Source organism: Peromyscus eremicus, chromosome X, assembly GCF_949786415.1.
Source record: "Peromyscus eremicus chromosome X, PerEre_H2_v1, whole genome shotgun sequence".
Lineage (NCBI taxonomy): Eukaryota > Metazoa > Chordata > Mammalia > Rodentia > Cricetidae > Peromyscus > Peromyscus eremicus.
In genome coordinates this window covers 77,421,962-77,439,987 of record NC_081439.1, presented here as the reverse complement: position 1 = coordinate 77,439,987, position 18,026 = coordinate 77,421,962, and the positions used below count along the sequence as shown (strand labels likewise).

At 38.8% G+C, this 18,026-nt stretch overlaps 1 pseudogene; it reads left to right on the top strand.

Moving 5' to 3' along the window:
- Nucleotides 1-3,401: 3,401 nt before the first annotated feature.
- On the top strand, nt 3,402-3,924 carry LOC131899786 (small ribosomal subunit protein uS17-like; annotated as a pseudogene).
- The last annotated feature ends 14,102 nt before the right edge of the window (nt 3,925-18,026 follow it).

The window sequence follows — 18,026 nt, the reverse complement described above, 5'->3', positions numbered from 1 at the left end:
TACCTGTGGATTAGTATGCTTTTAATCTGCACAGAGAATATACAGAATCCCAAACAGAAAGTGCTTTAGACTGGTTGGTAGGAAGCTGGTATCTTATGGCCTTACATATAAAAAAAAAATTATTAAGTTTCTGACTCCTGAGATCAGCAAACTGCCATATGAAACAGGAACAAAGCAAGGGAAATGCAGTTTTCTTCAAAACTTGAACCTTAGTGTATGTCATCTACTGTAGACATGGGACACATGTAAACCTGGACTTCTTTTGCTTGTAGCTCCTTGATCCATGTCTTCTATGGCCTGGAATCTTCCTGCAAACTAAAGTAGAATAAGGCTTCTCTTTAAGCCTAGTATATGCTAAAGTGTTAAATCCAGATGTAGATTTTGTGACTAGAGCATCTTGTAACAAAGGACAGCTCTGTGGACTTGGTTATTCTACAACATCAACTACTTAGAGCAGCACTTTCTTTCCTCCAGTAGCAGAAAGCACAGATTTACTAAGAAACCAGGAGGAAACTGGTTATTTAATAGTTGGCCACAGGCTTATATTGAATTGAAATCTGAATGCATTTGTTTTCTTGAATCTTACAAGGGAATTACTTCTATACATAGCTTACTCTGTTCCTACTTATGAACATTAACTGTGACTGCTTTAAAATGGCCTATTACCATGTATGGTGCCAATCTCCTGTCCTTTCTGCAGCCCTGGTAAGCTCTCAAGGTAATTATGTCCCTGCCCACAAGAGCAAGTGATTTTTGTTACAGAGTTCTGTGCTAACAAATTGATTTATTGACACTGGTGAGAGACACTTAAGCACAAAGACTTAGTTTGTCATATTATACTATAATTGAAACACTACTTTCTTTTAAAAATTTTCCTCATTACTCAATATTCTACCCAGCACATCCTACAGTGCTATTCATTCAAGACCACAGTGCACCTGTATTTCAGGGTGTTAGAGTTTGCTCCCTAGTCTTGGAAGCAGAATATTTCAAAGGTAACAGGTAAGAATTAGGGAAATATCTCCACTCTTACTTAATGGTAGAGTTTTATAAGACTTAAAATTTTTTCCAATCAACTTTTCTGGTAAAATTATCAGGTTGAAGAGAAGTATGGAGTATTCACTCTCTGTTCTGAAGAAGGTAAAAGTACTGCAAAAAAAAAAAAACCCAAAACAAAAAAAAAAAAACTCAAAACCCCACTCTTTCCAAGGTGTGCTGACCCATAGTTACTGTACTTTTTCCCTCACTCACATATGCTCTTCGGCCAAGGTATGTGTAGAAGAGCAGAGATGGTGTTTGTGCTGAATCAGACAAGTTCCTTGGGATGCATAAATGAGTGGTGGAGAGAACGGAACATTGCCACAGTCCTGTGGCTCCCTTCAGCTTGGAGAGGGAAGTATGAAAAGAAAGAAGTATAACGATCCCCAGAACAAAGCAGCCCAGAGGCATCTTTTCATCCTCAGAGTTTGCCGAGCGAAGAAAAGAAAACAGCTGTGGAATGTCTCATCTAAAGTGGGACAAGAAACATCATACAACATACCTATGCTCCAAAAGAGGTGTAGAGAAAGAAAAAAGTTATAGTGGTCCATGTTGGTAGTGAACAGTAGCTCTCTGTTGGATTCTGTGAGGAAGCAGACAAGCAGGCCCTGTGAGCTGATAAGTAGGAATCAGATAGTCCAAACTTTTCTTTCCCCCTGCCTTGGGATATAGAAGACTTGCTTGAAGGGCTGAGGAGATGGCTCAAGAGTTAAGAGCATGTACTGATCTTGCAGAGGACCTGAGTTCAGTACCCAGCACCCATATTGGGAGACTTAAACTTGCCGATAACTCCAGATACAGGGGGCATCTGATACCTTGGGCTTCCACAGGCAGCTGCACTTATATGCATATATCCAAACATAGACACATGCACACACACAATTTTTTAGAAAAATGATTAATTTGAAGGAGTGTAAATTCTTTCATCTTTCTGAAAGAGCATTTTATTTGGTAAAGAGATAATAGAAACTGACTCTAATCCTAGTACTTGAGTGTCAAAGGCAGAAAACTAGGTCATCTCATCCTTATCTTTGGCTGCACAGCATGTTCAAGGACAACCTGTGCTACGTGAGCCCTTGGTCATATAGTGTATGTATATATGTGTATACACACACACACACACACACACACACACACACACACACATATACTGAGATGTGAGTTAGAAGAGCATCAGGTATATTTAAAGAATTGTTTAGGAGAATTTATGGCAGTAAGAAACAAAGGACCATGGAGTATTATATTCACAAATGTAATAGGGTCTAAATGCTCTTTTGGTAAAGAATTGTAGGTTTCAGATCAAGATGAACAAATTCAATTCTTAAAAACAGTGCTTGAAATGTAGAGAAGAAATAGATCCTAAGAATAAGATGACATGTATCAGATTGTATACAAGACCAGGACCAATAATTGTAAGCCTGAATCCTGTATCAAAGGGGTTTCAGTTAACAAGGATAAATCTAGAAACTTCTAGATCCAAAGCATCAGTAGTACTTGTGCCAAAAGTTTTGGTATTGATCGGATACAGAATCTTTGGTGCAATATTCATGAATTATTTCCTGTATACTACCATACTCAATTGCCACAAACATGGTGTCTCTCCCACTTCTAGTGTCTGCAGACAGCCTTTGATTTATGGTAGCTATTGTAACTCTGATTTCTGCTTCTGTTTTCATAGGGCCTTCTGCTCTCTATATCCCTTCTGCCTTTCATAAAGACACTTTAAAGACAGCTTTTGAAAGATGGTCATATTCTGAGATTCCAGGTGAGGATGAATTTGGAAGGCTATTATTCAAATCCTTACAATATCAGCATAGACATGAGGCAAGCTACTGCAAAGAAGCATTCATTCAGTAGCTCTTCTACTGCCTTGGTCCAGTAAAAACATCAAAAACTGGTATTATGGGTAGCCACAGAAGCATTCTCAAGCCTTTTGTGAAGAGCAGCACTGGGAAATAGCTTGAAGATAACTCAATATAAGAAATGACTGAGAGGCTGAGATTGTCATAAAGGCTACACCTGGGTGGATTGGTCCATACAAGCTCATTAAAATCTTGTTTAGCCAGGTGTAGTGGTATATGCCTGTAATGCCAGAACTTGGGAAGCAGAGAGGGGCAGATTACAAATTTGAGGCCAGCCTGGAGTACTGTATGAGGTAGGGGAAGAGGAAGAAGAGAAAGAAGAAAAGGAGATAATTTTGTTTAGCTGATTTTAGTGGTTTTTTTTGCAATTGCTAAACCTCATCATTAGAGCAAATAAAATAGGACTAAGATTATAACATGGACGCTGACTGATGCATAGAAGTAAGAGAATCTGGAGAATGAAAAACCAGATTAGGCTTTTTTTCTCAGGCTGCCAGGAATATGGTGGACATTCAGACAGAATGTGCTTACCAAAAGGAGCCCACAATCTTTCAAAACAAGAAGCGTGTTCTGCTTGGAGAAACTGGAAAGGAAAAACTCCCTCGGTACTACAAAAAACATCTGTCTAGGCTTCAAGATGCCCAAAGAGGCCATCGAGGGCACCTACATAGACAAGAAATGCCCCTTCACTGGTAATGTCTCCATCCGAGGTCGGATCCTGTCTGGTGTCGTGACCAAGATGAAGATGCAGAGGACCATTGTCATCCGCAGGGACTACCTCCATTACATCCGGAAGTACAATCACTTTGAGAAGCGCCACAAGAACATGTCTGTGCACCTGTCTCCCTGTTTCAGGGATGTACAGATCGGCAACATGTGGAGAGAGTGCAGGCCCCTGAGCAAGACAGTATGCTTCAATGTGCTCAAGGTCACCAAGGCTGCTGGCACCAAGAAGCAGTTCCAGAAGTTCTAGGGGGACTCTGGACAACTCCCCAGAACAAATAAAGTGGTTTTCTAGCACACACAGACACACACACACACAAAAAAAAAAAGAAAAGAAAAAGAAAAAACAGATTAAGTAGTCTATCTTAGTATTAGCATAATGATATCTAGTATTGCATTAAGTTGGGTATACAGCAGAAGTACTCAAATACTTAGAAATATCAGTCCATTCCCACTTTAAAAAGTAGATCCATCTGGAAACTTTTAATCGCAGTACTGCAGGGGATGAGGCAGGAGGATACTGAATTCTAGGCTAATCTGGGCTACATAGTGAGTCAATCTGTGTGTTTGTGTGTGTGTGTGTGTGTGTGTGTGTGTGTGTGTGTGTGTGTGTGTGTGAAAACTCCATAAACAAATACCAGCTGTACTTATTTTCTGGGATTTTGGTGCTTTTTGTATCATACTTTTAAAATTCAGGAGAAATAAGATTAATACGAATCAGACATTTACAAATATTACTTTAGATGACTCACAAAAAATCTCAAAGAGTTCTTTTTTCTTAAGTCACTGTTTTCCTTGACATTATTATCTCACAACAAAACCCATATATATATTTTTATGGTTTGGCCAAGACCATACCACAGTAGTTTCATCCAAATAACAAATTGAGGCAAATGATTTATTTATCAATTATTTTTTCCAGATTTCTTTACGCTCTGTAAACATTCTTGTAAAAAAATAATTTTCAGTCTTACTAAAAATAGTCCTATTTTCAGTCCCACTCTTCAATTACTTTTATTATAATCAAAATATTGTATTATTAGAGATCTAGAAAATATTTTGTCTTATTTGTACAATTAACATTTTGTTAAAGAATTTCAGCTACATTTCAACTAGTCCCTAGCTCTGTCACTCCTTGACCGTACTCTCCGTGTACCTTGCCAATAGACAGCACTAGATAAGCCCAAACATCTGTTTTGTTTGCTTGCGTTGAGTTCTGCTACAGAAAGTTGGATAACTGTGCCAATTGGCAGTACTACAACTTTATGCCATTTAATCTCAGCTGGGCTTTCAATACTGCTTGGCAATTCTTTATTCATCCCTATGATGATGCTCCCAGCAGCTGTTCAAAACCTTTTTTTCCTTTCTACTTACTCTCAATCCCCAAAGAAGAAAATCATGCGAACAACACAAAACAAATTATAAAAAGTACAATGGAATGAAACTTCCCTGGAATATATTTAAACAGCACATATTAGAAGAATATAATTATGTACCCGAGGAAACTGACCCAGGGCAATCAATGGAGAAATACATTCTAGGAAAATCACTGAACTTTAAAGAGAGAAGGCCTTCCTGTTAAGAGGATCAAAATTACTTATAAACAAGAGAAAATCAGATTATCATCAGACTTGGACAGCAAAACTCTCTTAGCAGAAAAGAAGTTACATATTTTATAGAGCTAAATAAAGAAAATATTGGACAAAGATTTTATATCCAGCTTGACGTCCAAATAAAGGCCACAGAACAATTTATCGATGTCCAAGAATTCAGAGAATATTGCTCCCATGAGTCCCCTTCCATTTGAGAGAACACACTTCTGACAACAAAAATATCCACAGATGGCTTCAACCTCAAGCTTGATGGCATCGATGGTTAAAGAAGTTACCTTATAAAGAAAGACAACCAAGCTTTTATAGGCCTCCAGATAGAAGTGTATGCCTTCATGTAGGCAGACAAATAAAAGCCAAAATCAATTCAAATCTGATCAAGCCTGTGCGAGCAAATATTAATTTATAGGAAATTCAGGGCAGAGCAAAATCAACAACACAGAATACTCTAAAAGACAAAAGACAGTTTCTGCAGCAACAAATAAATTGTAAGGTGAAAAAGGATGGAGTAGGAAAACCAGAATTTTAAAAGATTTAAGCATTATTAAGGAGGAAGCTAGGCATGGTGGCAGATGCCTATAATTCAAGCACTTGGGAGGCTGAGGCATGAGACCCACAAGTTACAGCCCAGGTTGCTTTATATAGTGAGACCTTGTCTCAACAGCAACAAAGGGGCATCTCACTAAGGTTGTCTTTATAAACATGCATTTGTGTGAGGAACTTGTTAAGTGAAAAACTGAGTGATGTGAAGGTTATGACAGAGACCACTTTCAATTATTTATTTTTATTGCGTGAGAGTACACATGATGTTTGTTTGTGTGGGTGTGCCACAAAGTGTCGATCAGAGGATAATTTCTCTTCTTCCACCTTTACCCAAGTTCCAGGATGTGGGTCACTGGGCTTGTGTAGCAAGCACCCTTACTCTCTGAGCCACCCTGCCAGCCTGATGGTGACTTTTGCTAACACAGTTGAGATGAGGATAGTGCATGAGGTGCGTGGCAGAGTTCTAATTGTATAGCCTTGGTGTCTTAGTCCATGGGTTGTTTATCTCATCATAATTGCTTAAGATATAGGTTTGCTTCATTAAGCTTTCTAAATCTGTTTTATTTTACCATAAAACCTTGAAAAAATTACCCATCACTGTCTGTTACTTGATGCTGGTTACCTTTTCATTTTACAGCAGTGAGGTATTAATGTCCAGCCTGAATGTGAGTAATTTTACAGCAGAGCCAGAGAGGGCACAGCCAGAAGCACCTAATTGCTTAGGAAATGTGCAGCAACTCCTGGGTTTTTCAGTGTTGTGCAGGCAAAAATACAAATCATAAAATCTATTTTGCCGCTTACGTCCACTACAAGTCTCATCACTTCCATTATTTATTTTACAAATGTGGTTTCCTCCCTAGTAATCAAAGTTCTGAATAAAAATTACGGTGAATTTTATACTCACAGACTGAACAACACCTGATGAAAATTGGCACTTTTACATAAAATCTGCAATTTCCTCTTTCTTCAACTCAGAACAGAAAAGTACATTTATATTTACCACTACTTCTACTTATTTCTTACTTACTCCAGGGGAGGGGGAGGGGTCTTTTGGTATAACCCAGAGTGGCCTTCAACTTGGAATCCACTTGCCTTTGCCTCTTGAGTACTGGGATTGAATGTGTGTACCACCATGCCTGAGTTAAATCTCTGTTTCTTCAATCTCAGGTAAATTTAAGTCACCTAAAACAAGTTCAGTTATATCCACATTTATCAATTTAGAAGAAAGTGAAATCTATCAGATGTGTAGATAAGCCCCAGCTCCTATTACCTATCTGCCATGTCTCTAAAAGAAAGTAATTGTGCAGGTAAACCTTTTGTAATGGCAAATTCTAGGTATATGTAGAAACAGCTACAGTAGTATAATAGACCTCCACATACTTACTCATCCTGCAGTCTCAGTAATTATCAACCCATGACCAATCTTTTTTTTAAAATCTGTGTTCATATCAAATCTCCCTTGTAACTTGATTATTTTGAATCAGATCCAATACATTATGTTATTTTCATTCCAAAGCATGCTTTTGAGAAAACAAGCAAGAAAAATCATTTAAGAAACAGCATGCCTACAGACCTTGCCAAATCCTGCCAGCTGAAACCAGTGCCTACATGAGTCAAACATCAACAAAAGCTCAGAGTTCCAACCAAGAAATTTCTCATGTCTTGTTAAAGCTAAGTCTTCAACTTTATGGTTGTGCCAGTTTCTATCCACACCCATAGGAATCCAAAGTCCACAAAAATAACAATGCCATCCAGAAAACACCCAACTACTTAAGTTTTCAACACATAAGATCCCATCCATAAGCCTTAAGAGCAGGAGAGCTGCCCCTGTTCTTCACCAGCTGCAACACTTGGGAGAGCAGGCCCTGTACCTTGCCTGGAGAGTACAATAGAGCCAATCCTGTTGGCAGAGGTGTGGGTAAGCCAGCCCTGAAGTTGTGAGCGTGGGAGAGCTGTACCCACTACTCATCTGTCTTGTGGCGGCATGAGTGGGAGAGATGCCCTCTCCCACCCCAACTCTGGCCCATCAATGGTGAGAGAGCTGGTCCTGAGGTCATAAGAGCAGGAGAGCTGTCCCTGCTCCTCAACAGCTGTGCCACACAGTGGAACTGGCCCTGAAGGTGTAGGTGTGGGAGAACAGACCCTAAGGATGTGAAAGAAGAACTGCCCCCCAACCCCACCTTGCTCATTGCTACAAGGGGTGAACTAGCCAGGGTAATGTTGGAGAGCTCACCCTGGTGGTAAGGACAAGGGAAAGCTGGTTGGGCTGATCAACTACCTAGGCCCAGAACCAGGGTTATGAGTTGGCCTACCCCAACATCCATCCCATCTATGATCTGCTGGAGCACGTGAAGGGGCACATCCTGCAGATCTAAACCTGCAGGATCTCCATGACACAGGGCAACAACAAGATAACCAAGAGGAGTCACAGTGAGGGCCCAGCATTGATAGTGTAGCAGCAACTAGAGGTCTCGAGCCAAACCAATGACTATTAGCACTGAGCACTTGCAAGATATATGGATAAAAAGGTTTACTGAATGACTCACTGTGTCATACTACAGCTTCCATGACAAGACTGATTTTTTATTTTTCTCTCTTTTCTTCTCTTAAATTTTATTTTATTTCATTTTGGTGGGGGTGAGGAGAGGTGGGAAGGAGATTGCAAGGGCAAAGGGCAGATGTAGTAAGAAGTTTTCCTGTGTCCTGCAGCTGCTCAGTCCTAAATAAACACACAGAGGCTTCTATCAATTACAAACTATTTGGCCTGTGGCTCAGGCTTCTTGCTAGCTAGCTCTTACAATTAAACTCAACCCATTCCTATTAATCTATGTATCACCATGTGCTCTGTGGCTTTACCTGTGTTGCATTACATCTTGCTTCCCTTGGTGGCTCTTAGCATCTCCTCCAACTCTGCCCTTCCTCCTCTTTGTATCTCTGCTTGAATTTCCCTCCTGCCTCTAAGCTGCCTTGCTATAGGCCAAAGTAGCATATTTATTAGCCAATGAGAGCAACATACATTCACACCATACAAAAAGACATTCCACAGCATGCAGATGTGAAGGGACACAAAAATGAATGGGATACAGATGAATGATGTGAAAGACACAAAGAATAAATAAAGTTAAAAAAATATTCCATCCATGCAGCTAATAGAAAGAGAAGTGACTGAAATCAAGATTTTGGTTCACCCCAGCTGTGCTCATTTATTGTACTACTTGGCTAAAAGAAAAATCACTTCAAATTTTGGGTCTGTTCCTTCAGAGAATGAAAGTGATGTCTTTATTTTCTTCAAGCTCTGTGTTTCAAAATTGACTTCTAGAAGTACTGTCTCCTTTGGGGTTAAGAGATAAAGCCTTAATGCTCTTCTGAAAAAAATAAAGTTAATCATTGTTGAAAAATTCTCTAAGAATGAGATTAAGATAAAGAGGTAGCTTAGGAAATATTGTGGAGCAGGGCTGTGATGGCGCATGCCTTTAATCCTGGCCCTTGAGAGGCAGAGGCAGGCAAATCTTTGAGTTTGAGGCCAACCTGGTGTACAGAGTGAATTTGAGGACAACTAGGGCTAAAAAGAGAAACTCTGTCTCAAAAAAAAAAAGAAATATTTTGGAAATACAAATTTTAGCTAAGGCACACTATTGTTCCAAGAAGCTGCTGCTCGCAAGGAATTTTCTGGTGTATGTAGACACAAGCAGAGAAATCCTCACCTAAGAAGTGTGTTAAATTAGAATTTATATTCAGATAAATTTCAGAGCCAAGTTTCCACCCTGGTCTCAGGGCTTTTTAGAAAGTAATAATGTTTACTCACAAAATGTGATTAGCAATGACATTTATACAAAATAATGGAATATAAAAATATATCCCAGTAGGAAAAGAATTCTCTGAATAGAAAATGCTTTTAGTTTGCATTAATGATGTTCTGAACCCCAGCTTCCCTGCCCAGCACAAACCTTCTGATTCCTCTCCTTTAATGCATTTCAAATGCTGTCTCGTAGAGCTTGTGGCTTAAAAAATGAAGTGAAGTTCCTAGTTCCCACGACTGTTCACTAAGGTCCCTGAAACAACTTAACGTTTTGATGACTTGTCCATCTATAGCCTCTTCAGCTTCCAGTTCAGCTTCTGAGCCTTCTGTTGCTACTTTCACCTGATGTTCAAAGGTTCTGGAACTTCTATCAAAAGTACAACATGGACTGGCAGGATGGTTCAGTCAGTAAAAGTACTTGCTGTGTGAGCTTGATGACCTGAGTTTGATCCCAGATTTCACATAAAACTGGAGAGAACCAACTCCACAAAGTTATCCACTGACCCTCCAAACATGTGTGTGCTAATATACTCCCCATCATTTACACACAAACACACACACATATACATACATACACACACACACACACACACACACTAAATAAACAAAGCATTCATCTTTAAGGCTCTGCCTCTGTTTTGTGGTTTTATAGCCCATGTTTCTATGGCCAGTTTCTGTATGCATTTGTATAGACTTCAAGATCTGTTCAATGGTTTCTGGTTGCAGGGAATTCATCCTCTGGTCTCATTCTTTGGTTGTTTGTCCATGACCTGGGATCCCTGACTCTAGAGCTGCCCATTTTATTTTCCATTAACATAGTGGTTGCTGTCTATTGAAGTTAAACCTTCCTATCTGCAGATGTATTTCATATTAACTAACCACAATCTGTGGAGTGTCCTGACCCCTATAGTACATACTTCTTTTTCCTACAACTAGAATAACTGGGATGTTAGCTACTTTATGCCCACTCAGAGACAAGACTTATACCACCTGTATCTATGATTACTCACTTCTTTTACACCCTAGTATTTTCCTCACAGTGGGAGATTCTCTCATTGTTCCTTACCAAAGTTTCATTTTGGAAAAACAAACAAACAAACAAACAAACAAAATGGTGCCTGTTGTGTCCACATAGACATTTCAATAAATTTTTAGTTTCTCCTTGGACTCCTGTGAAGAGTTCTTCTTACAAGAAACTGACAGAACAAATATCTACCCAGAAACAGGCATATTTGGAATCAATGTTAGGGATGGTGTCTCCCCTTTCCTTCACATATATGTTTACATACATGGACCATATCCCTTGACTAACTTATCTGGAATCACATACCTCTGGAATTAATTTGATGATAGAAATCTACCCTATTCTCTCAGATAAGCATTCACTCATGCTGTTCAGACCAATGAGACTAGAATTAATTTTGGTGTGTCATTTGCCCTCCTCTTGATCCAGGTAAGCCTTTAAAACAGACAATAGAAATACACAGCTGTGAAACAAACATTGATTATCGTTTTAGGGGTGATTTAATTTTTCCTGTTTTTTTCAGTGTGATATTCACTTACATGGATAATACCCCAAGATTAACTCAGAGAATCTAATATCACTGGAATAGATTTTAATTATTTTGGTTTTCCTGTTCCTTAAGTCTATCTTTAGATGATTTGAACCACTATCTAATTCTTCCAGGATCTAATATTCTATGAATTAATTTTAATGGCGACATATTTTGTTATCAACCTACAAATACATATTTACTTGTATGAGTCAGACCCCATGATTATCATACTTGGGATTAAACTCGTAAGTAATTAATTTTGGTGTTATTCTGGAGGATACACTTTCCACTAAGATTTTTTTTCAGTCACTTTTTTTTGGAGACAGGGTTTCTCTGTGTAGCTTTGTACCCTTTCCTGGAACTCACTCTGTATCCCAGGCTGGCCTCAAACTTACAGAGATCCACCTTCTTCTGCTCCTGAGTGCTGAGATTAAAGGCATGTGCCACCACCGCCAGCCCCTGAGCTTCTTCTTAATATAAATCCAAACTTAAGACTCCTCCTTATTCTGGCTCTATTCCAGCTTTATCCTTCATCATCACTTTCTTCAATTCTGTCTTTTTGGACATGACCTCCATAAGTACCTTTACCACTTAATTTTCTAAGCATCTAAACCCTGCATAATTCCTCTCAGAACTTTGACATATAAAATTACATATGTATAATCAGAAAGACCAGAAGGAGAAGCAAAGAATGTCAAGGTAGCATATTGACATCAGTCCCATAGTGTGACTTAAAATCAGAAGTAGGTGAATAACAACAACTTTGGAAAACAATTTACCTAATAAAAAGTTGGTTGTCCAACACCAGAAACTTAGTATATGTAAATTCATGATCATATGACTTGGTATCCATGAAAAACAACCCCTGATTGTCTTTCATTACATAGCTCTTTTAAAGAAAGGTTTCTTTTCACCTCTCAACCTGCACAGAAACCCCAGAGAAATGGATTTAGTTATTCTTTATTCAATCATATATTGAGCACACCTATGACTGTACTTCTTCAAGAAAGTTCTGTCTTTATATACCTAACTACAATTGTTCTAAAACTTGGAAACCAGCATTTCACATAGAGAATGTACTTTTCCTTCAACCAATCATATTCTGATCAGTTCTCAAGTATCTCCTATGTTCTGTGCTCATCCCAGCACAGTGACAGAAATATTCAGGAAAGAGAGCTGAACTCACGTTCCCTTTGATCCAACATGCTCAGAACCCCATCATCACATCGTGATCTTTACTTTCCTTAGAATATTTTTAACCACCCTCACAGAAATTCCCAAAGATGTATTCTTATTCAGTTCTCCTTCATTAAACTGCATTCTGAACCAGGCTTCTGATTGCTTCTTCCTGAAAATTCTGTCATAGTTTACACACACACAGACACACACACACACACACACACACACACACACACACACACACACACACACACAAAACAAAACAAAACACCAAAACACCAAAACAATAGTAACAACAAAACAGGGTGTCAGAACTTGATTCAGACTTCTTCAAACCATATTGTACCATTGTCTGTTTGTTGTATTTTCTAGAATATTCCACTCACACACCCCAATCATAACAGAAATCACAAGAATTAAGCAATTGTTTAGCTCTTCCACATTTATTAATATTTTGAACCCACATCATTTCTTCAGGAATGTTCTGCTGTTTACCTCCCTCCCACAGCAATGCAAACCCTCAAAGAAACTGTAAGAGGGTGAAGATTATAGTCTTTCTTCCATCAGTCATTCCCCGGCACTTCATTACTTCTTCCATGACATTTTATTTATACACACTATTTCAGACACTTCTGACAGGAAGTCTCGTTCTGTTTTTCCTTCAGTTGACCATGTTTTGACTTCCTCAGCTGTTTACATGTACTATAATCTTCTGCTCTCATCTATCTACTCTATGAGTGACCCCAGGGATGGAGACTTAGTTATTCATCCTTCATCTGACCAGGTTTTAAGCAGTCATAGAAACTTTACTTCTTCCAGAATGTTCTCTCTCTCCCTTGCATACTGAAAATCTTAAATGTGAGAATAGAACAACTCTCCTTCAGTCAATCATCTTCAGACCTGGTTTTAGAAGGTTCAATTTTAAAATTGTGTTATGATCTGCCTCCTCCCTACACAAACTCATCCTTTTAGAAACTCATTCAGGGGAGAAAATGGAGTTCGAGTTTCCTTTAAAAAAGTGAACCTGTGTGTGTCTACTTTGTTTGAACACTCTGTATGCATGCGTGTGTGTGTGTGTGTGTGTGTGTGTGTGTGTGTGTGTGTGTGTGTGTGTGTTTCAAGTGCTCTTTGTGTGTTGGGATCAAATAGTTGTCAGCAAACTTTATGAACAAGCAAACAAAAAAAAAAACACATTTGATCAGATTTCTTTAACATGATTTCCTCCAGAGGCCTGTATTTTTTACCCTTACAAAATCAGAAACTCCCAGCAGAAGGATCTTAGTTCACTCATCCTTCAACCAACTGTACTTGAACTTGCTTATAGATCTTCAGCCTTTGCAATACACTCTGTCCTCATCCCCTACTCTCAAAGAACTACAAAGGAAAGGGAACTTATCTAGCTCTCTTTCATCCAGTCATTTTCTGAACTTTCTCTCTCCCTTTGTAATTTACTCTAGAAAACTCTCTCCTTGGGGTTTCAGGGAAGATGGGAGACTAGACGCTGCTCCTATGAGAGCTAGTGAAGAAGAATTCAGAATAAGAGAAAATAAGCCTGTACCAAAGAAAGAAATAGAGGACTATCTTTAGACGAATGCAAAAAAAAAAAATTGAGTGGGTATTGAAAAGAGAAGAAACAAAGACTCTCAGCACAGGGAAGCAAGATAAATACAGCATCAACTCTATAGTTTCCTCAGGGGAGAGGCCTTAGAAACTGCTTTCCAAGGTAACCAGATGAATGCCAGGAGGTCTTGCACTCAGGACTAGCTCACAGCTCTCACAGTCCTGAAATCCAGTTGGGGTGTTGGTGAGACAGTGATCCCTTCAGCAGAAATGTTAGTGGTGCAAAGGAATACCATTTTGCCACATTAGGGGACTTGGAAAGAAGCAGCCAAGTGCAATTTTGAGGGAGAATCTATTGTCAATAACCAGCTATGCTGCTTGGTATCCTGAGATCAGGGAGCCTCAAAATGGTCTCTCATAAGCCCTGGGAGAGGGATGGCCTAGGGAGTCAGCTGTGGAGAACAGGTTGGTAAGAACCTGATAAGACAAAGGATACAGGTGGAAGGAAGATGACTCAGGCTGGAAATGATATAGGAGAGACAGCTCCACTGTTTGGGACTGGGACTGGGAACACATGAAAGTAGAAACCCCATAGGGCCCGTCCATATCACTATTTTTAGTTTATTTGTTCTGTATGTGTACAAGTATATGCATATGAATGCATATGTGTATGTGAGAGGTGAGGGGAGAGGATGCATGCACCCTGGTAGTGTTCATGTGTGAAGCACATGTGTGGAGGCCAGAGGACAATGCCAGGCATTGGTTTCTCTTTCCACCACATGGGATCTGGGGATTGAACTTAGTGCGTCAGACCTGGCAACATCTCAAGAGTGCCCTTATTCATGATTCTGTACCTGAAGGATTCTAAGTTAATCACAGAGATACTTTCACATTCATGTTTATAGCTGCATTATAGCCAGGACATGGAACCAATTTATATGTTCATCAATAGATAAATGAATAAATAAAATATGGTGCTTATGCACAAAATGATTTTATGCAGACGTATGCAAAGAAAAATGAAATTAAGACACTTGTAGGAATATGGATGCAATTGGATATTTTGTTTTTGTTTTATTTGTATGAGTGTTTACCCTCATATATGTCTATGTACCATGTGTATGCAGTGCCACAGAAGTCCTGAATAGTGTGTTGGATCCCCTGGGACTAGAGTTAGATGGTTGTTAGCCACCTCGCCAGTGCTGGGAATTGAATGCATGTCCTCTAGAAAAGCAGTCAGTACATTTAGCCAATGAGTCATCTTTCTAGCCTCTGGATATAATTTGAAATCATTATGTCAAGAAAAATCAGCCAGAGTCAGAAAGACAAATACCTTAGTATTTTTTTCTTATGTAGAACCTAACTTAAATCTGTCTACCTACCTACCTACACACACACACACACACAAACACACACACACCCCTCAGAAACATCCACTTTCTTACTTTTAGTTCTATTCCTATAACCTAATACCTAATAACTTCATCCCAACAGGGAAACCAATGAGAAATTAATTCCATTCTACTTCAAATACTTATATTTGTTTTATTTTTAATTTTATTTATGATGAACATGTGTTTACTTCTCTATTAATGGAATTTAGAATGGTATTTTAGTATATACATTGCAATGTACACCAATCATTGGTGGTCTCTTTTATCTGCTCTTCCACTCTTCCTAACCTCTGCAATGATTATTGTACTTGATTCAAGTCCATTTTCACTTTCAAATTTCCACATATGAGATAGGATATGAAGTATGTCTTTCAGTGCCTGCCTTATTTCACTTAATATAATGCCCTCCACTTCTGTCTATTTTCATACACATATCAGGATTTCCTTCAATTTATAACCAAATAAAATTTCATTCTATACATATGTTCATCTTTGTCGTATATATTCTTTATCTGTTCCTGAATTTTTGTATTTTCTAAAAAGGCTTTAAAAAACATTCTTGGGCATGTGTCTATGCAAGTACATGTCCCACATGTACAAGTGTCTTCAGGGGCTAGAAGAGGGCATTGGATCCTCTTGAGCTGGAGTTATAAATTGGCACAGCCATATCTGAATGGAATGGCAGAAGTCATAAAGCCAGCACAGCTGCTTGACAAAGATCCAGCAAAGCTGAGCCACATGATGGCTGTCATGTCACCTTTGGTTTTCATCTCCACCTGTTACATACTTGGGGCATTTTTAATATTTGTACAATTTGAGGATATTTGGATTGATGGAAAATTCCTTATAAATCATTTATGCCTTCTCCCAGGAATGCTGCTTCTAAGCTTATCCAGGAAAGTCCTGAACATACTATCCCCTCCACTTTGAGGGAGATATCCTTATCTACTTGAAGGTCTTCTTTACGCCTTGGAGGTTGTGACACATAAAGTAGTCACAGGTCTCTTTATGAGGCTATGAGACATTCTTGAAACATCTGTCCTACTTACACTGGAACAAGATATTTAAAACAAAGTAAAATTCAAAAAGGTCAACAAGATTTGGTGGGCTAGAGGAATTATCCACAGTTCAGATTACAAGCCTCTTCCCACTGTACACTCAGACAATTACGTGGCATACAACTCTGCCCTACATAGAGACATATTGATAAGTAAAGTATGGAGTGGAAAGATGATAAAAGTATGAGGTGTTAGGACCTCCCTCTCTTAGAAGTTAGCTCATGTAGAGCCACTATAATGTCATATAACCAAGGAACAACAGAATGCCAGGATTAGACATATAGACAAGTTCTATAAAGATGTAAATGCAAACATTGATTGTATTATGCCAGAATTTGAATAATAACTGTAACAACTTTAGCCTGAGAATTTTTCCTGGGCACTATGAGCACTAAGAGTTAGTAATACATTGCTTGAGACATGGCAAAATGCCCAGGGTGGTTGAAGGTTTTGTTTTGGCCTAGTGTCCTTGAAGCAACCAAAACAACCAGCCTGGAAACAGGCTGTCATATTCCTCTAGATTCTCAAAAACTGGGTTATGGGGTTTATGAGTAAGAATGATAACTCTGTTTATTAATGATGTCAAAACTTGGGGGAAAATGATTGGAAATGATAACTCTGTTCTGTCATAGTTTATTAATGATGACTAAAAGATGAGCAAAAGGAAGTGAAACACATGTCTAAAACAAAAAATGATATGATCTATGTTTTGCAACATCATGAATGTATCCCTGCTAACTAAATTCTGTATAAATAAAGAAACACTCTGACTGCTAGTCAGTCAGGCTACAAGATTCTCCTGACCACCGAGGCCTAGCTCACTTCCTTCTGCCGCCAACTCCTTACACCCTCTGCAGGACCCATCCACCGCCGGGGAATGGCTGCCAGCAATAAATGTTTGTGAGCCATCCAATGTGGATGCTGAAAACTGAAATCTAGTCCTCTGGAAGAGCAGCAAATGCTCTTAACTGCTGAGTCATCTCTCCACACACCTTCCTTTGGATTTTTGAGACAAAGTCTTGTTGCGTACTGCTAACTTGCTTGACACTCATTATGCATTCTAGGTTGTCCTGAAACTTGCTGCAGTTTTTCAGTTGAGCATAGTGTATCTGTCTGTTCTCCACTGATATGTACCTTGGTTATCTTTAGTTTAGCTACAACAAACATGGGCATGCAGGTGTCATTTTGGTGCTGATTTAACTTCTTTGGTCCTATGTCCATACATGGGATAGCTTGAATATAGTAGTTCTATTTTTTATGTACATCCATTTCTTTCCAAATGGTCATAATAATTTACATTTCCACCAACAGTATATGAGTGTTTCTTTTTCTCCACATCTTTATTTTTGTTTTGTGTTGTTTACTGTCTTATGTTAGTAGGTATTATAACTGAGGTGAGATGGTATCTGGTAATAGTTTTGTTGTTCATAACCCTGGTAACCTATAATCTTATGAGATTTGAATACATATGTTAGTGATTTGTATTTCTCCTTTTGAGAAGTGTCTGGTCAGATCACTGAGGTTATCATATTTGCATTATCATTCAGACCTTTACTTTTCCCAGAATATCTGGAAAAATATTTCTGGTTTTATCTTTCTACCCTCATTCATACCCTTATTAAGTTCCTTCTGAGCCTATCATGATCTGAAACCTTGACCTTCACTTTTTCCAGAGTTCTGTCCTGACTCCAGCTGCCCCAGCAG